We start from the raw sequence: 21,248 nt of genomic DNA on the forward strand, positions 1-21,248 counted from the left end.
AATAATGTTTCAGTGCCTAAAATTCATTATAGTACATGGGGTAGTCTGCATGTAGATTGAAATATCATCCCAGAAGTGGCTGAACCTACCAATGAGCCATGCTAAAAAGAATCATAGAGTAGGAAAAAGAAGTAACCAAAGATAGAAGACTCTTAAATCCTTTCTATGAGATTGCTCTTAAACTGGCTTCATTTTTTTTAGCTGAATTCGCATTTTTATGTCTTGGTTCAGCTATCATCTCTTTACACGCTGAATACCCATCTACCCATTCATCATAGCAGTTCACTTCTTTAGCCCCAAAGGGAAAAGTTTTATAGAAAGCATATTGGGTGGTCAGGGAATAATTGTCCCCCAAAATGGCAGAGTGACCAGGAGTCAACACTGACTCAAAGGCACACGCTCAAAAAAGAAGTAATACTAATGAAGTATAGAGGTTATTCTAAAAATGATAGCAATAGCACAAAAATAGTTGTATTAAAATAGCATATAGGATGAAGATAAAAGAAAGCACTCCCATATACTTTTGCAAGATTTACATGTCACTTGTATAAAGGCAATTTTAGACAGTTGATTTTAGACAAGGTTAGACAATTGGGAATTGTTTCTCGGCCATTTTTTCATATTGGTTCCCTTATATTTTTGGTTAACTTCAAGTATTGTAACAATCTGGCTCTTAACTCTTTTATATAATGGTGCAATTCTCAAAAACAGCTCCCCCCTAAAAAAAAGTGCTGTGGAATATGCATTTCAGGATTATCAATGTTTCTACTCCAGCAGTTGATGGAGATCTCAAACACAAGGGTGAAAAATAACCTGGAGAATAATGAAAACAACATTTAGAATAACGAAAACAGCAATATCTTTTACAGTCAGCCTGAGAATGTGCAGAGGCTCTTAATTTTTAGTTTAGTTATAAGTAGTTCAATTCTGATTTCTTCCCACGATGTTTAGAACTGGAATTAGCAGGTTTGATCCTTCTTTCAAATGTTATGATATTGAGATAAAGGCATGAGTGTGAAAAATATTTACGTTCATTACAGTGTTGAAAGAAAAATCTTCATCAGGGTCCAGTTCAAGCCAGGAATAAACAAAATGGAGACTGCTTTAGAAAGAAGGTTGTAATTTATTGAAAAGCAGAGCCAAAAGACATGAGGTTCTGGAGCAGCTGACCACATATTGCTGGGACTGGTGGGCTTTGGAGGTTATTTCCTGCTCCTGTGGCATGAACTTTGACCTGAGGTTCAGTGTGTCCTTTTTGGTATTGGTAGGCTAATCCTATTATGTTTCCTGTCCTTAGGGTTTGGGTGGGGTGTGTATATTTTAGGGGTCTTTGTCTTTCTAATCCCATCAGCTTCTGGCTTCCTGGCTCCAACTTTTCTGAAAGGATTATCACATCTACATTTCTAAAAGGTGGTCTCTGCCTAGTTTCTGCTTGTGGGAGAGGGGCTGGGCTGATTTCTGTGTACTGGTTTCTGTCTTTTTAAAGATCTTCTCCATCATTCCTTTGGGGTAAGATATTCTGTCTTTTTAATATTTCCCAAGATATTTCTGTTGTGATTCAGGGTCAGCCTGTGGGTTCGGCAGTTGGGTCGGACGATTCAGAGGAGGAGGAGGGGGGTGTTGGAGAGGTTGCTGAGGGTGTTGGAGAGCTTGATGATGAGAGCCCTCAGTCAGGCCCCTCCCATCTGGTTACGACGCAGACCCAGCTGTGTGAGCCTGACAGCATGGATGAAGATGACCCACAGCTGGCCCTGTTCAAGGACGCCCAACGCAGGAGGCAGTCAATCAGGAGTAAACAGAGGAAGGCAATGGGGCACCTCGGAAGGAGGCAGAGAGAAGCCACGCCCTGAACTGTTTAAAAGGGAAATGTGTGGGAGGGCTGGTTTGCTGAAGGCAACTGTTTGAATAGCTCCTGTTTCATGGTTCATGTCTTGTTTTGCTCTGTTTGCTTTTGTGTCCATAAATTTGGCAGGCTTAGTTCCAGCCTCTTGCCTTCTTGTAAAGGGGTTGTCCCTGCCTTATCTGAAGGGCCAGTAGTAGGCTGGTACAGAACAATTTCTTTCTCTGGATTCTTCCCATAACAGGTAGGGAAACAACCCGATGACAGAAATATTTGTTCTCCGTAGAAGAAGATTCTGATTCACTCAGATCAAAATTCTTGGCCACCCCTCCTCCACACTTGCTATCCCCTTTTCTCCATTCCTGATAAGTCCCAACATTTGCCTGAAAAAAGACTGAACAAAATATAATAGGATTCTTAAAGAAAGATTTATTATATTATAGTCAGGAGGCTTTTTCTATTACCCCTGCAATAAAGTTTCAAACACATCACATACATTACATAATAAAGAACAAGTTCCGATTGCACAGGTTACAGTGTAAAAGAATGAAGGAGGAACAGCACAATCAGGCTTGCAAGATTCTTTTATTACAGCCCATTTTGACACAGGAGTTTTGGCCTTCATTTGACAATCACTTCCTAGACCGGTCTAGCCATTAGGGCTCATAGATCCTTCTCCAGAAATAGGGTGATTGGAAGTGCATTAATCAAAAGAGGAAGAGAGCCAGGAACAAAGAAGGCAGAAAGAAACCCCAAAGAATGGACGGGTAATGTGACCATCTCAGAACCCTCAGGTTTTTGCAGTGATTCAGCAAAACATAATTCCCAGTCTACTCCTCTCTCTCTGTTGTAGAATATTAACAAGAGAAAGGTCTTTATCAAATCAATGTCTGGTTCTATCAAATACCCTAACCCTAACTCTAACACTAACCCAGTGTTCTAAATTCAGTGGACAATCCATCCTGACAATACTCCTGAACAGTGCTTTTTTTGTAAAAGAAAAAGGTGCCAGAACTCACACACGTCATACAACCCCCCTTGCCTACCCTACAAGGTTCCATCCCAAAAAGGTGCCGGAAGTCTGTTCTGAGCGTTCTATGAGAAAAAAAAGCCCTGCCCCTGAACTGCGGAATTGAGAGAAAGAGGAAAAAAAGCCACCTACATCACCGCAAGCAGTAACTGGAATAGGAAAAGTTGTCATTGGACCGATATATCGCCAAGGGCAAAGCTTTTTTAAATCATTTTCTGGGATATGGACAAATATATGGAATTTTTTGTGAATCAAGTTTCTAGGCTTCAACATGTATTGACAGTAGCCAACACCGTTTGGAGGGGTGCTCTTTGGATAATCCCAATGTTTCCTTTTGAGGTCTTCAAAAGTGTCTGTCTCCAAGACTATCCAAGCAAATGAAAAGAGCATCCAGAGTAGGCAGATTTCCTTGGTAGACATAACGTCTCCCTCCCCCGAGGTCCCTGTGAATAGATGGGAGAGAAGGAAATAGGAAAGAGTGAAGAGGGCCAAGGCGCCATCCCAAAGTTTGGAGGGGATGGGCTGGGACACCTTTTCTTTCAGGATGAATTCCAGAGTCATTTCTTGAGGGTGACTTTTTATGAATTGTGAAGGATAGTGCAACCAGACATAATATGAATAATGCATAATAGTACAAGAGCAATAGCAATACCCGTTAGACTTATATACTGCTGCCACCCAACCATCTGAGTCCACATGTTACCAACCTCGGAAGGATGGAAGACTGAATCAATCTTGAGCTGGTCATAATCGAACTACTGGCAGTTGACAGAATTGGCCTGCAATAATGCATTCTAATCACTGCACCTCCACAGCTTATTAGATATTGTGATCAAAAAAGAAAGGGGTTGGACATGCTGAATAGGATGTGACCACAGAAGATTGAGATAGATGAAACATACCTAAACAGTGATATCTGTCAGGACCCACCCCAATCCACGTCTTAGGAAAACAAAAACTCTTGGAGTCAGTTCTAGTCCAAAAGGAATTTTTACTAGGACACACTTGGTTGTGGAAATACAAGACTGGACTTAGTATTGTTTTACAAATTGAAATTTTATAAAGGGTACCCGGTTCAACCCCCTTTCCCTCAACCCCATTTGGTCAGCCCCCATCATTCTACTTCATGTCATCCCTTTCCTGGGAAAAAAAAAAGGAACTTCGAATCTTTATGGTTATTGGCTTCTTCCTCTACAGAATTAAAAGAAGACACAGGCCAGATGCCTTCTTCTCTAACCCTCCCTTTTGTTCCCCAGTTCAAAAGGTTCCCTTGGTCTTTGAAATAACCTAAGGCAGGCTGAATCCACATATGCTTCTCCTTCCTCGGGAGATGGCAGAATTCCATGGGGGGGGGAAATAATGTTTTAAACATACATTTATGAATGTGATATAAATGGATTCTGACAATATCTTTGATGGAATTATTTGTAGAAGAAATCCTGGATAGCAGATATTTCCTAATAAGACAAAGAAAAATTTGAATTAGGATTAGAATTAGAACTCATCAAATTTGCAGATGACACCAAACTGGCAGGAATATCCAATACTCCAGAAAATAGGCTTAAGATACAGGAGGATCTGGACAGACTTGAATACTGGGCGCTATCTAACAAAATAAAATTCAATGGTGAAAAAATTAAGGTTCTACATTTAGGCAAGAAAAACCAAATGCACTGGTATAGTATAGGTGGTACCTTGCTCAATAGTAGTAACTGTGAGAGGGATTTGGAGTCCCAGGGGACAATCACTTAAATAAGAGCCAGCAGTGTGCTGCAGCTGCGAAAAAAGCCAACACAGTGCTAGGCTGCATTAACAGAGGGATAGACTCAAGATCACATGAAGTGTTAATATCACTTTACAATGCCTTGGTAAGACCACACTTTGAATACTGCATTCAGGGGTGACATGATAGTAGTGTTCCAATATCTCTGGGGTTGCCACAAAGATGAGGGGGTCACTTTGCTCTCCAAAGCACCAGAGGTCAGGACAATCATTTCAAACTGTATCTTTGAGTCAGATCTCCAATGTAATTCTTAATTTTAAACTTAGGCCTTTCAAAAGGCCTAAGTGAAAGAGGAGATTCAGGGGGAATTCAGAGGGTTAATGGATTTTCTGATGCTTATTGGCTTTAGATGGACTCCCCATAGCTGTTCATTTTTTTGAAATTCTTAGGTTTTTACATTCTTAACAATCTAAGAGGAAAAATAATTAAAAATCATGGAAAAAAGAGACAGACACTTCAAAACAGGGAAGATAGTGATGAATTTTCAAGGCAAAGATTAAAGCACCAAGAACTTTTGTAAACTATTGCAAAGTGACACCTTACAACAGAGAAAATATTTAATTTGTAAAAAATTTTAATTTTTTAGCAAACTGAAAAAAAGTCATGGAAAAAGAGACCAAAATTATAGTGACTTCCAAAAAATGTCATAAGTTTGAGTTTATGCCCACAGAAGACCCAAACCATGTATATACATTGTGTTATTTATACAAAGTTACACATGCCTGTGTAGGAAGATTATCATATTAGATTTCTGTAACAGTTATACAGGAAGCTACCATTATTATTGCCATTCAACTTATTATTTCTGATCAGGACTCCCAGGCACTAGTTGTTTTGTTGCTATCAAGCAATGAAATATGTTTGTGGGGAGTCATCCCCAAAGACTCAAGTTGGTTTTATCTGGAGGTTCTCAAGGAATTTCCTCACCTTTAGGAAAATCAATAGTATAGCAAGATCTTCAGAACACTTTTATATAGGCCTTGTAGGAAGGGAGTTAGTTAATCTGCCTCAGTGGTGCTCAGCACTGTAGCAGATTGAAGGGGACAAATGCATGCATGGACAAACACACTGCAGAGAGTAAGGAGGAGGAACTAGAGAGAGACGTTTTAAGGTCTAGGCAAAAAGACTGAAATCATTTTTTAAAGTTCGGAGCTGTGAGAACTGAGTAACTTTGGGTCTCCCCAGAAGTTGGATTTTCCAGAAAGATTGGGAGAGGGAGGGTGGCCGTTCATCCCTTAGATGAATTTAAAACTCAGCAGCATTGGGCTGCTTGTGTTAGATGTTCTTTAGGATGAACTACAAAAGGATTTTTTTTGCTTTTTATGGTTGAGGAGTAGTAGCTGTTGCACAATGATTGCTTTGATATTCACCTCCTTTTAAGGAAAGAGGTCCTACAGAAGAATAGGATGGTCGGACATTGGGAAGTGTGTAAGAGTGTGGAACCTATCAAATGGTACCGCCCCAGACGCTTAATGGATCCCCAGAGGTTCCAGGCGGCGCTGGGGTCCCCACCTGCTCCCTTGCTCACAGCTTGGCAGACGCCTTAGTGGAAGCCTGGGAAAGGGCAGCCACTGAGGCTCTTGACTGAGTTGTACCCCTGCGGCCCCTGACCCGGTGCAGATCCCGTCGAGCTCCATGGTTCTCCGCGGAGCTCCGGGAGATGAAGCGTCGGAGACGGGGCCTAGAGAGCGGTTGGAGATCCAGCCGATCCGAATCCGACCGATTGCGACTAAGAACCTATACTAGGTCTTATCTCGCTGCGATAAGGGAGGCGAGGTCTAACCACTTCGCCACCCTTATCGCGTCCGCAGATAATCGCCCAGCCGCCCTGTTTAGGGTGACTCGCTCCCTCCTGAATCAGGAGGTGAGGGAGGAACCCTTGCAGGGTCGTGCCGAGGAGTTTAACCAGCATCTGTCGGACAAAATTGCTCGGATTCGGACCGGTCTGGACTATGACTGGGCAGAGTCTGTCGAGCAGGACACGGGTGGTCTTGTCGATATCACCTGGGAGGAGTTTGATTCTGTGACTCCGGAGGAAGTGGACAGGATCATGGGGAGGCTGAGCACCACCACATGTTTATTGGACCCGTGCCCTTCCTGGCTGGTCTATGCAGCCCGGGAGAGGACACGCAGCTGGTTCCAGGCAGTTATATCGGCTTCTTTGAGCGAGGGTAGCTTCCCCGCCGTCTTGAAAGAGGCGGTGGTGAGGCCTCTCCTCAAGAAGCCTGCCTTGGACCCACCTGTATTGAACAACTTTCGCCCTGTCTCCAACCTTGTTGAGAGTGTGGTGGCACATCAGCTCCCTCTGGTCCTGGATGAAGCGGATTATCTAGACCCGTACCAATCGGGTTTCAGGCCCGGGTTCAGCATGGAGACGGCATTGGTCGCACTGGTGAATGATCTCTGGAGGGCTCGGGACAGGGGGCATTCCTCTGTTCTGGTCCTATTAGACCTCTCAGCGGCTTTCGATACCATCGACCATGGTATCTTGCTGCGGCGTCTCAGGGGATTGGGAGTGGGAGGCACGGTTTTACAGTGGTTCTCCTCCTATCTCCAGGGACGCTCGCAGTCGGTGTTGGCAGGAGGGCAGAGGTCGACCGCGAGGTCTCTCATTTGTGGAGTGCCTCAGGCGTCGGTCCTCTCGCCTCTCCTGTTCAACATCTATATGAAACCGCTGGGTGAGATCATTCGTGGTTTTGGAGTTGGGTATCATCAGTATGCTGATGATACCCAGCTTTTCTTTTCGACCCCAAACCACCCCAGTGATGCCCTCACCGTGATGTCCCGTTGCCTGGAGGCGGTTCGGGTCTGGATGGGGAGGAACAGACTTCAACTCAACCCCGACAAGACCGAGTGGCTTTGCATACCTTCATCCCGGGTTTATTCGGACATTCCACCTCTCGCTATGGGGGGCGAATTATTACCCCCCATAGATAGGGCTCGCAACTTGGGAGTCCTCCTAGATTCACGGCTCACCTTGGAAGACCACATTGGAGCTGTGACTAGGGGGGCTTTCGCCCAGGTTCGCCTGGTGCACCAGTTGCGGCCCTATCTAAGCCGGGATGATCTATGCACGGTCACTCACGCGCTCATGACCTCTCGACTAGACTACTGCAACGCTCTCTACATGGGGCTGCCCTTGAGGACCACCCGGAGGGTCCAACTGGCACAGAATGCAGCCACGAGAGTTGTGTTGGGAGTTTCCCGATACTCCCATGTCACACCTCTGCTCCGTGAGCTGCATTGGTTGCCAGTTGTCTTCCGGGTGAGATTCAAGGTACTAGTAATGGTGTTTAAAGCCCTACATGGCAGGGGTCCGGAGTACCTTAGGGAACACCTGCTGCCGGCGTCAACTTCCCTCCGCCCTGTGCGTTCCCACAGAGAGGGACTCCTCAGGGTGCCACCGGTCAGAGAATGTAGATTGGTGGCCCCCAGGGGGAGATCTTTCTCTGTGGGTGCCCCGGAGCTATGGAACCAGTTACCGGTTGAGCTCCGGACGGCACCCGATCTTCGCTCCTTTCGCCGCGATCTGAAAACATACCTGTTCGAACAAGCCGGCCTGGCCTGAGGGGGGATTGGTGGGGTTTTTATTATTATTTTATTGGGGTTTTTTATCAATGTACTAACTGTTTTTTATGGGCATGTATTTAATTACTTTTTAATTTTTGTAACTCTATGTTTTATTCTTGCCCTGTACACCGCCCTGAGTCCTTCGGGAGAAGGGTGGTATAGAAATATTAATAAATTAAATTAAATTAAATTAAATTAAATTAAATTAAATTAAATTAAATTAAATTAAAACTATTGCTCAGATATCCAATTTTTCAATCTTTATCCATTCAGAGAACACTTTAATTTTGATTTCTTTTTTTAAAGTATGTTTTCTTAATTTTTAGCATAATCACCTTAATGGTTGGTAGACAGTGCATTGTCTGGGTTTACATTTAACAAACATTCACTAACAATTAAATTCTATAATCTAAATCCACATAACTTTACGTGATTTCCTCTTTTCCCCATAGTGTTCTCTTTTACCAACCTTAAGTTAATACAATTCTTATTTAATTTTGATTTCTTACTTACTCTTTATTTCTGTGCTTACTGTCATAAATATAATTTCAGTATTTCCTGTAGGAAATCACTATTTTTTTCAACCCATAATTTATATTATTTTCCTTTCCAATGGAGTCTATCTAAGCTTTGAAGACTATCTGTGTTTTAGAACTTGAAGGGTTTGTTTGTACAAACCCTTCTCCCTGTTCCCCTGTCCTTGCCACTTTATATGCTTATATTCAACTTTTATGTGACCACACTATAACCACCATTTCCTTCTTCTCTGCAGTTTGACAGACATCAGGTTTCCCTATCAGAAAAGCACCTTTTCATCAAATTAACCCCTAGTTAAACTGTCCAAAAAGCTTGAAAGAAATGGTATTTCCCAAGTTTTTTTATGTGTTCTTGTGAAAGATCTTATGAGGTACCAAGGCCTTTCTTCCTTGCTTTCTCAGTCAGATTTTGAGAGTGAGACACAATAACAGAACAACAGAATTGGAAGGGATCTTGGAGGTCTTCTGTCAAACTCCCTGCTATACTCTTTCAGACAAATGATTGTCCAATCTCTTCTTAAAAGCTTCCGGTGATGGAGCACCCCCAAATTCTGAAGGTCGGTCATTCCAATGCTAAGCACATTGATTTGTGCTTAGATTGTAAGCCGCCCTGAGTCTTCGGAGAAGGGCGGGATATAAATGGGATTAAAAAAATAATAATAATTGTTCTATCAGGAAATTTATTTCTGAGGAAGGAAGGAAGGAAAGAAGGAAGGAAGGAAGGAAGGAAGGAAGGAAGGAAGGAAGGAAGGAAGGAAGGAAGGAAGGAAGGAAAACTTTACAAAAGTACTTTTTACATTATGTTTAAATAGGAAAAATGTATTGGGGAAGTTAAAGCTGATTCATGGACAAAACTTTAGGAAAATTTACCAGAACCTTATAAAATAAATTAGTATTCCACATTTGAGATTGGAAAGACTGTTTGTTTTACAAGTAAAATATTTTTATCCACATCAGGAAGAAACTGTGCATTGAACAGTTTGAACATACATCAAGATATATTTTTTTATAAAAGGAATGTTTCAGGTATTTTTTATGACTTTCAAAAAAATATTTTGTGCATCATGTGAGTGAACAGCAAGATATGGAGCTTGGTTATGAATTAAAAATGTACTTACATAAGTCCATCTTGAAGTTCCTGAGAAGGATGATGGATAAAAGAAATGGAATCGGAAAATGTTGAGAATACAGAAATAATACCAGCAATGTTAATATCTCTGAAGTGTGTGATGAATAGAAAGAGGCTCATTAAAGTTACACTGAAAGGTAACATCCTTGCACACCACCTGAGGCACTATTGTTAACAGTAACTCCATGAATACTAACATCTTCCATGAATGTCTTCTTTCTGTGTACAAAGATTTCATTAATCTTTGCTAATGAGGAAAAGACATATGGCCATCTGGAAGATCTTTAACCCATGTTTTGTAGATGACTATTTCACATGATGTGCACCAGAGAATGTCCAGTGCCCAATTGTCTCAATAACAATTCATAGGTCTTCCTGCAGTTTTGCGCTATAGCGCACGGCTGCAGGATAGTAGAGCTCCACTCCCCACGGCCAGTTTCACCCTGGCAGGGGGACTCTAAATTAGTCTGAAGTTGCCCTGAAGAGCTGACCATGAAGTGGGGGCACCCTGTTGATCTGTTCAATCTGGGGGAAGCCCTCTGACCTTACAGGAGAAAGGCTAGCTGTACATCAGCATTTAGTCCAAGCTACTTGCAGCCAAAGTCCAAGAGCATGAACCAGAACATCAGTGAACAGCGTGTTTGCAATTGGTGAGATTATTGATCTTCTTTCTTCTACCATTTAACTGAATCCTTGGGAAAGACCCCCAAAGCAAGAAAACCTCCAAAAGTGGAAGGAGGGGACTACACCCCTACTTCCTCATAGATGGAAGCGGTGAATTAATACTAAGGGGGAAAGAAATATATGGAAATTAAATTTTAAATACTACAGTTTTGATAAATCTAGAAACTAAAAAAACTGTTGACTATACCCTAAAGGGTTTTGATGAAATTATAAAAATATATAACAATAATAACTTTTTGTCTCAAAAAACTAGAAAATCATCAACTACTGACACCTACTGAAGAATCAGAGCACACAACATTAACAATAAATGACTCAGAAATTGGCAAAATGCCTAGAAACAAAGAATAATCTATTCCCTTGATCTTTAATAACCTTCAAGAAGACAGCTAGGAATAAAGAAAGAGCTGGGCCAGCCATATGATTAAAAAGTGTCTGTAAGAAAAATACTTGGACTATTGTCTAAATTTAAGAATTGTTTACAGAAAAAGAAAAACTTTGGCTCTTGGCTAATCTTTTAGAGGAGAATTTATTGGAAGGACTTAAGGTGGCTAAACATACTGAATTGCAACTTTGATTAATTGATAGTTGACCCCTGAATAAAAAAAATGTTACAAAATACTGCCTTCACTGAGGCCTTGATATTTGGAAATATATTGGACTATAAAAACCATATATAAAGATAAGAGCTATATGAGATTGGGTTGTGTGACTCTGAGACTGATAAGTTGGATAACTAATTATAGAGACTAAAATATTGATGAAAGACTATTTGAAGGGGGAGACAACATGGATATCATACACTTATCAAAAAATGACAGGACACTCAATATTTACCCCTGAAAGATTTAGTTTGGAATATCAAAGACCTCCAAAAGCAATATTTCAAGGCAAGACAAATACTTTCCAGTAGGAAATGTACATAATGTTACAACAGATACAAATGACAATAGTTTTAAGCCCCGAAGAAATCAGAAACAACTTTGATGACATAAATAAGCACATCTCTAATCTAAATCTACAATCAAAAAAATGATGGCGAATGAACAAACAAATCAGATAATAGAACACAAACTAGAAAACCATGATCAAATCAACAAACCTACAAACAATTTAATTCAAATAGAAAAAAATCTACAAGACTTTGACATAAGAACAAAAATGGAATGGACTATAGAATTTCCAGGTGAATCATCAGAGTTTGGGAGACAGAAAGTATATATTTTACTTATTCTATCTTCTTTATTCCCAACAAAACTTACAAAAATACAGAAACTGCAGGGTGAGCAAAATATATCAACTTGGAAAGCTACTATGAAATATAAGTGAAATATAAGCTGATCAGAAAGGATGTTATATGCAGATGCTATAAGATGGATAAGGAACATAGTACTTTTATAATGAATGAAATACGAAAATATTGGGATGGTGTACTTAAATGGAAAAAATGGATATTTAGATGACTAACATTGAGAAAATCATGATTGATAATGTTAGGCATATGGTTATAGCCTACCAGGTTGGGTTGGAAATATATAAACCATGATATTATAACCTTGAGTCCTTCGGGAGAAGGGCGGTATATAAATAAAATAATAATAATAATAATAATAATAATAATAATAATAATAATAATAATAACAACAATTGTGCTAATTGACCAATGGGTGTGTAAATTTTTCCAATGGCCATAAGAGGGAGCTAGGAACATGGCTTCTCTCTCTCTCTTTCCTCTCATTGTTTTTGCTTTTGGTCTTACTACTGTGTTAAACCTTAGGATCTGTGTACTTGACCTTCAGACTGGTAAAAAGACATTGTATTTTGGATAGTCCCTGGACTGTTGCTGTTGCTTATCTTTGTTATTCGTGTATGACCTGGACTGTTTATTTAGATTATGTTTTTGTTTTTACACCTAATAGTAAAGTATTTTTTCTGTGTATCACAACTCAGTGTATCTGTGTGGTTACTGTGTGACTCTTACTATTCTCAGTACACTTTTGCCTGTGTAGGTTCCTGATAACTCAGGAAGCACTTTGCTAACAGATAAGAATGGATTGAATATAAAGGGGAAATTAAGCTTAAACAAAAACTATGAAAAAAGGATGCCTGGTGAACTAATGAGATGATTTCTATAAGAATAATATAAGCTGATGATAAGTTATTATCTGAACAAACATGAAAAAATGTTTATATTTAATCATTTATACATTGAAAATATTAAGAATTATATCTGTTTAAGGTTGAAGAAGGAGAATACAATTGGGCAAAGGGAAGATCAAAGAAATATATTATTAATTAATATACTAATTATGGAATTATAAAAATCAATTATTATTGACTGTTTTTAATTACCATTTTCTTTTTTTCAAATAGATAAACCAAGACAACACACTGTACACGAGGCACTGGAGATTGTTATTGCAAAAAAGCAATAAAATATTTTTTTAAAAACCCAATTCATAGGTCTTCCCTGTTTAAATGAAAGGCTCATTCAGTTTAATGCCCACTTCTTGTTACATATTCTAATCTGGATATGAATTAAGATGACCAATAAAGTTAAATATATAATTTACATTTAATCTATATATTTAGTCAGAACTGTATCACATAACTGAAATATCTCAACAAATCGATTTGTCCTATTATTTATTTATTTATACATTTTTATGGCCCCCAATTATAATTGACTTCCAGAAGAAAAAAGAGTTTCAAACTATCCCATGTCCTAGGGGACAGGGCATCGTAGAAGGCCAATCTAACTGCACATTGCTTTGTGGCTTCAGTGTACAAATGAATAACTTCCCCAACATACATCATATATGATGTCAGGGAAACAGAAAGATTTGTTAAAACTTTCTATTCATGAGCTGATGTTTATTGTTCAATTCAGGTCTCATCACAATGATAAAACACTTGGGAAAAAAGATACACAGTAATAAGCCAGCACTGGAGGAGATCATGGAGAAGATCTCCACAGCCAATGTATATTTTCCCCTTGTGCTTAGATATGTTGGAATAAAGCACAGCCAAACACTGCAGAAGACCAACATGCTGAAGGTGATGAATTTGGCTTCATTGAAACTGTCAGGCAACTTCCTAGCTAGAAAAGCAGCAGAGAAACTAAGCAGAGCAAGAAAACCCATAAAGCCCAAAACACAGCAGAACATGACCGAGTCTTCATTACACTCCAGGATCAGTTCTTCAGGTACTGAATGCACATCAAAATCTGGATATGGTGGTGAGGCTATCATCCACACAGCACAAACACATATTTGAACAAGGGAGCAGGAGAGTAGAATGAAACTAACCATTCTTCCCCCCACCCATTTCCTCAATTTGGAACCAGGTTTGGTGGCCATGAATGCTAGAACCACAACAAAGGTTTTGGCCAATACACAAGAAACCGCCACAGAAAAGATCAGAGCAAAAGCTGGTTGTCGAAGGAGACACACAATCGTATTGGGTCTCCCAACAAATAGAAAGACACAAAGGAAAGAAAGGAGAAGAGAAACTAGGAGTGTATAAGTGAGATTCCGATTGTTGGCTTTGACAATCGGAGTAACTTTGTGTTTCACAAAGATTGAGATTACCAAAGTTGTCATCAATGAAAAGCAAAGAGAAAGAACAGTCAGACTGATCCCCAAGGGTTCTTCATAGGACAAAAAGGTGATCCGCTTTGGAAGGCACATATTTTTGTCAGGATTGGGATATTGGTCCTCTGGACATGGAGAGCAGTCATCTACGTCTGGAAAAGAATGCATGTGAATTGATATAGGGAATTATAGTGTTTTGCCATCTTGTCTTAGTCCCATTATATTTGAAAATTTCCTACCCTTCTTCTTTGATATTTTCCCTTCTGGACATAGGTGGCAATCATAACAGCAAAACCACTCCTCTTCTTTCTTGGCCTTGCTGTATCCTGTCTCACAAGGATCATTACACAAAGATAGAGGTAATGCCTATCAATGAATAAAGAAGAATATTTTAAGATACAGAGAGGAAAGGAAGTGCTTGGAGTGATACTGTTAGTGTGCAATCAATAGATTAAAAATAGTGTGATAACATAATTTGTGTTGTTATTGGTCTGAAATAATAATGAATTAAATATCTACAATTATTGGTATTTGTGGCCTTCTATTCCCACTGTCCAATGACAATTTCTTTGCTGAATAGTTAAAGTTGGTTTTCTCAACTTCTGAATTTTGAAGCCAGTTTACTGATGAAATCTAGTATACTAACTTGCAGTTTTTACGCCAAAACCATGAAAACCATTGTCCATAAAAACCATAATTAACACGGGAGCAAAATAAAGGGTACAATGTTCAATAGCAATTGCTAGAAAAGTAAAAAAAAAATCTTACTGATATTTTTCTTTCCCCATGACATTTGTACCTACTGTAGGTTAGTCAGAAATGATGCTTTGAGACTTTCATCAATACGGATATTTAAATGAAGGCAGACGAATCTAGATTCAAAAAGCTAACCTGATTAAAGCCTACTGGCCATATGATGGAATCCACAGAAATATTCAAGAACTTGTCTGCTGGAGCTGTGGGATCTATTATTCCTACTTTGACCCTTAGAAAGGATTGGTTTGGGAATGTGATCCAGTTGATAATATCAAATCCACCAATGAACTCTCCATTTTTGTCAAAGGAGATCTTTTCACCAACACTGTTGTTGAATCTGACACTTCTCAAAAAAGAATGAACCTGAAATATATTGATACTCAGAAAGGAAAAGAGAGAGAACAGGACTGAGGGAGGGAGACATAATTCATATATTCAAAACATTCATATGAATGTTTCTTTAAACAAAGAAAATATAAACATTTTTTAAATTTAGTTGTAGGCCAGTATAAAACAAATGACATAACAATCATTCTAACACAAAGGCAGAAATAACATATCAGCTTACTGAAACAAAATTAGTATAGAATTGCAAAACAAAACAAATCAAAACCTTTGTAGTTTAATTGTGAAAGCTACTCAAGCCAGAGGATTTGTAATAAATATATAATAAATATTAAGAAGTTTAAACTACCATATAATTGTGCTCATTTCACACAATAGAGTAAATCATGAAAAACTCCAGCCTGGAAAAATCACAAGCTGGAATTAAGCTATCCAGGAAAAATATTAACAACCTCAGATAAACAGACAATATTACTTTAATGGCAGAAAGTGAAGAGGAAATAAAGAACCTCTTGATGAAGGTAAAACAGGAGAGTGCAAAAGTTAGCTTGAAACTCAACATGAAAAAACTAAGATCATGGCATCTGGTCCCATCACTCCTGGCAAACAAAAGGAGAAGAAATGGAAGTAATGACAGATTTATTTTCTTGGGCTACAAAATCACTGCAGATAGTGGCTTCAGCCATGAAATTAAGAGAGGCTTACTCCATGGGAGGAAAGCTATGGCAAACCTACACAGCATATTAAAAAGCAAAGACATCATCTTGCTGTCAAAAGTCTGTATAGTCAAAGCTATGGTTTTCCCAGTAAATGTACAACTGTGAGAGTTGGACCATAAGGAAGGCTGAGCACCAAAGAATTGATGCTTTTGATTTGTGGTGCTGGAGAAGTCTTTTGAGAGCCCCTTGGAGTACAAGGAGAATGAATGGGTCAATCCTAAATGAAATAATCTCTGACTGCTTTGGAGGACAGATATTGAAGCTGAAGCTCAAATACTTTGGCCACCTAATGAGAAGACAGGACTCGTTGGAAAAGATCGTGATGTTGGAAAAGAAGGAAAGCAAAAGGAGAAGTCAAAATGACAGCAGAGGATGAGATGATTAGATAGTGTCTTCAGAACAATGAACATCAATTTGGGCAAATTCTGTGAGACAGTGGAGGATAGGGGGGCCTTGGGTGTTGTGGTCCAGGAGGCCGCAAAGACTCAGACATGACTTAATGATTAAACAACAATAATACGTAGAATATATAGGGCTATAATAATTGATAATAATGTAATATAATATATAATATAAGATCCTCTTGTTGTGGGTGAAGAAGGAGAGTGCAAAACCTGGGTTGAAACTTAACATTAAGAAAACCAAGATCATGGCATCCGGCTCTCTCAATTCCTGGCAAATAGTTGGGGAAGAAATGGAGGTAGTGACAGATTTTATTTTCCTGGGCTCCAAGATCACTGCAGATGGAGACTGTAGCCAAGAAATTAAAAGACGTTTGCTCCTCGAGAGGAAAGCCATGGCAAATCTAGACAGCATACTAAAAAGCAGACATCACCCTGTCAACAAAAGTGCGTATACTCAAGGCTATGATCTTCCCAGTTGCAATGTATGGCAGTGAAAGTTGGACCACAAAAAAGGCTGAGCGCCAAAGAATAATACTCAAATACTTTGACCACCTAATGAGAAGGAAGGACTCACTGGAGAAGAGCCTAATGCTGGGAAAGATTGAGGGCAATAGAATAAGGGGACGACAGAGAATGAGGTGGCTGGATGGAGTCACTGAAGCAGTAGGCGTGAGCTTAAATGGACTCCAGAAGATGGTAGAGGACAGGAAGGCCTGGAGGAACATTGTCCATAGGGTTGCAATGGGTTGGACATGACTTCTCAGCTAACAACAACAACAATAATTGAATACTCTTCTTACGAGCCTTATATTTGTAGCTGTGCTAAAATTTGATTTCAATTACAGTATAGTTAAAATCAAACAGACTAGAGGCAAGAAACTAACAAGTTAAAACAAAATCTAACTGAAAAGGTCTATATGTCTGTATGTACATACAGACAGATATAAAACCCTTTCCAGTTACAATATGTTTTATCTAGATATTGTGTTATGCATTTGCTATATTACCTTATGTTTAAAACAGAGAGACAAATGGCCATAACGCATACTAAGTTGATTTCTGGTTTGTTGCGCAGCTGTCATAGACGGCTGGGAGACTTGCTCTGTCTCCCCCTTCAGTTTTGCATTGCTGGGGGGCCCTGAAAAGGGCCGAAAGTCACCCCAAAGAGGCGAACAGTAAGGAGGGACATTTGCTGGATCACAGGAGAGCCACAACTCTCCTGTTAGACCTGGCAATCCCTCCAAACCAGTGGCCAGTCCCTAGACTGCGAACAGCCGAAGTCACATTTTCTACCAGGCAACTTTTAAAGCAGTGCGGAAGAGACTGGGTGACATATACCTCTTTTACACCCTAATTATTTTCTGTACCTCCTTAAGCTGCTAAACATTTTTCCCCTTGTGGTGAGAGAAGGGGGATTTTAGCCCTCCCTCCTGAAGGAGCGGTGAACAACCACCCAGGAGAATTTAAAATATTGAAAAAGAAACTGAATCCCAATTGAAATTTTATTTCTCAAAGCTTGTGGACTGAAAGACCTTTTTTCATTATCTATTTCTGTTGAAAATCTGGGTTTTCATAAAAAAGAAGAAAAATGGAAAAGATTAAAATAACTCTGGTGCTCAAAGGGAAACTTTAAAAGGTAGAGGCAACACCGTGTGGTCAAATTTGATATTTTAATCTGTTATTTTCTAGGGGCCTGGCTGACTGCCCAGGGAAATAGATAAGATACATAACCTTGAATATTTTGAAACAACAGCTGTGAAAGCCTCTGTGTTCCTTACCCAGGAAAAAAAAACTTTTTCTTTCTTTTGGATTTTCTAAGTGTAAAGCTTTTAGTCTAAGATGGAAGAAGACCAGGAACAAAATTTCCTTATGGATGAAGATCAACCACATTCTCTCTATGTTGAAAACAATAATACAAACTCTTATCACAGCCAATGAAAAACTAAGAGGCTATGGGAAGGAACAAGAAGACAGCCCAGATATGAAAACACAAACTTTGACCACAACTAAAGAATCGTCTATACAAAATACAATAGAAAAAAAATGAAACATTTAAATATCACAACAGAAGAATCAATTATTCAACAAATATTGACATTTGAAAATGCAGAAAAGATACCGACAACTTGGAAAAAGGAAAAGGTTTCCTATACAAATCAGAAGGAATTGAAGGATCTAGAAAAAGAACAGTTGGATGAGAAGATAAACAATTCAGAACAACCACATCAATATGGAAGAATAAAGAGATGACCCACTAGATCTACAAGTCCTCTCAAAAAAATGGTGACCGGATGGTTTTGCCAACATCAATTAATATATATGACATTACAAGAAGATTGGTTTGATGACCCAAAAACAAGGACATGGAAGACAATTTGGCAAAGGAAAAAAGCTAGATAAGACTGAAGAAGAATGGAGTTTTGATCATCTTATTGAAATCTAAAACAGAATGTACTTAAATAGATAAGATGTACATGTTGAACACAAGACATTGTTATGAACTGAGATAAAGAAAAGATTTTGGTCATTAAAACTTAGCAGTATAAATACTAATAGATAAATTTGATTTGTGCATAAAGGTCACATAAAGGTGAATAGGATATAGATAAGCTAAGAACGTATTGATGAAAGTAATAAGGAGGTCTATCTGGAACGTCAAAAATGGAAATTATTAGTTTAAGCAAGAGATAGCAGATACAAAGAGGAAGAGAGAGGAAATATTAAATACTGAAATAAAAAGAAATTTTGATTACTACTTAACAAAAAATTGAAAACTAGCAAAAAGGAATATCATTGTATTCTTAATTTGTTGACATAGAGGGTGAGAAGTTAAATAATCAAGATGTGTATTTTGAATATTAGATTTTGTGAAAAATGATGATAGATGAATTGGGAGTATATTAAAAATCTTGGGAATGATAAATATCAAACGTTAAATCTAAATGTTAGTGGAAATTAAAACTGAAAAATCTACTAGGTCATTGATTGTCTAAAAGATTATATGTTAAAATAACTAGAGTATATGTAAACTAAAATTACTGATATATGTAAGAAAGTTATTTTCCATGTGATTGATAGGATAAAACTTGTTTTTAAATTTACAAATAGAATAGTATATATGAAGAGAAAAAGAGAGGAAATGTTTATGGTAAAAGTTTGAAATCTGTACTAATGATATCTGTATGTAATTGAATTTCTACTACTCAGCCACCACGTTGCTTTTCAAATATGTGAAAGTAATATTAGAAAATCAATAAAATTTGAAAAAAAGGCATACTAAGTATGGTAACCTAGATGGGATTCAGGACCACTTCACTTTGAGGAGTGATATGCATTCAGTCTTAACTCACGTACAGGACTGGGCTAGGGTGTCTGATATCCCTATTCCTGGAAAGCTAGCAAGAGGCAGAGGTAGTCAGGGTCCTTCTCCCACAGCTAATATGTTGTGAATGGGGAAATATCTACATTTCTGATGATCATATGAATGGTCTTGAAGGACAGAAGGGAGAGCCACTATCAAGGCAACATTCAGATAAGAAGTACTTGAACCTTGATTAAGAAATATGATTTGAGAAAACATTTCAGAGAAACCTTAGTGTATCGAACAAAAAGAATATGGTAGAGAGCTAAAAACATTCAGACTTGCATGATTCAGTTACTACAGCTCTTGCAATAAAATTAGTCCTGACCTACATACATGGTGATGGTTTCTACCTTTTGGGGCTGAAAATGTCTTGGGGGTCTTTAAATATGAGACAAAACAGAAATATCTAAGTACAGGTGGTCCTCATTCAATGTCTGCTTGTTCAGCAATCATTTGCAAAATATATGGTACTGATGACTTCCTTGAAATTCCAGCTGTCAAAACAACCCTGTGGTCATGTGTTCACAATATTGGCACTTGGTAACTGGATTTCCGACTGTTGCAGCATCCCAAAATTACATGATTGGGACTTATAACCTTCCTTGTTGGCTTTCCACAAGCAAAGTCAATGGGGAAGTTGGAAGGAAGTTGGAAGTTGTAATCACATGAGATGCTTCAAAATCTGTGCAGTCCTCACTTAACAATTAACAAACTATTCCAAAGAAGGCATCTAGAACAGGGGTGTAAAACTGCTGGCTTGTGGACTGGTTGTGTCACGTGGAAGCCGCACCCACCTCAGCTCCAGCAATTGGGAAAAAGTTGTGATACATCGTGACATGTCATGTGACGTGGCGAGTTTGACACCCCTGATATAGAAGAAAAAGCAACTACTGCACATCCTGTGAATGGGATAGATCACCTCATTCTATTTATTAATAGACTGAATTTATGAGAGAGAGATGGAATGTAGTAAGGAGGTGAATTCTCAGGAGGGAGGGGATATATTTCAGACAAGTAAAAGACAACTCAGTTTGAATATTATGTGTGAGAGAAAAAGGATGAAAACACTCCTTCCTGAATAGTTCACAGATTATACTGTGGATACATATATTAACGTGCTCAATCTGGCAAGATTTTGTCTATAGGTATGAAACAAAAAAGAAACCAGCTTGGAAGAATCACCATATCCCATTCTAAATTTTGCAGGCAGTTGATTTCATGGATGTGGTTACAATTTTGTAGGATGCAATTTACAATTTTAACATCAGCATATAAATATTTCAGTTGGTTAATCCATTACTGTATCTCACATTTAAACTTAATGTCAATCCCTCAAGAAATTATTGTTCACTAGTCTATGGACAAGGGACGCGGTGGCTCAGTGGGTTAGGACGCTGAGCTTGTCGATCGGAAGGTCGGCAGTTTGGCGGGTCGAATCCCGAGTGCCACGTAACAGAGTGAGCCCCTGTTACTCGTCCCAGCTTCTGCCAACCTA

This window comes from Vipera ursinii (assembly GCF_947247035.1).
Source record: "Vipera ursinii genome assembly, chromosome: Z".
NCBI lineage: Eukaryota > Metazoa > Chordata > Lepidosauria > Squamata > Viperidae > Vipera > Vipera ursinii.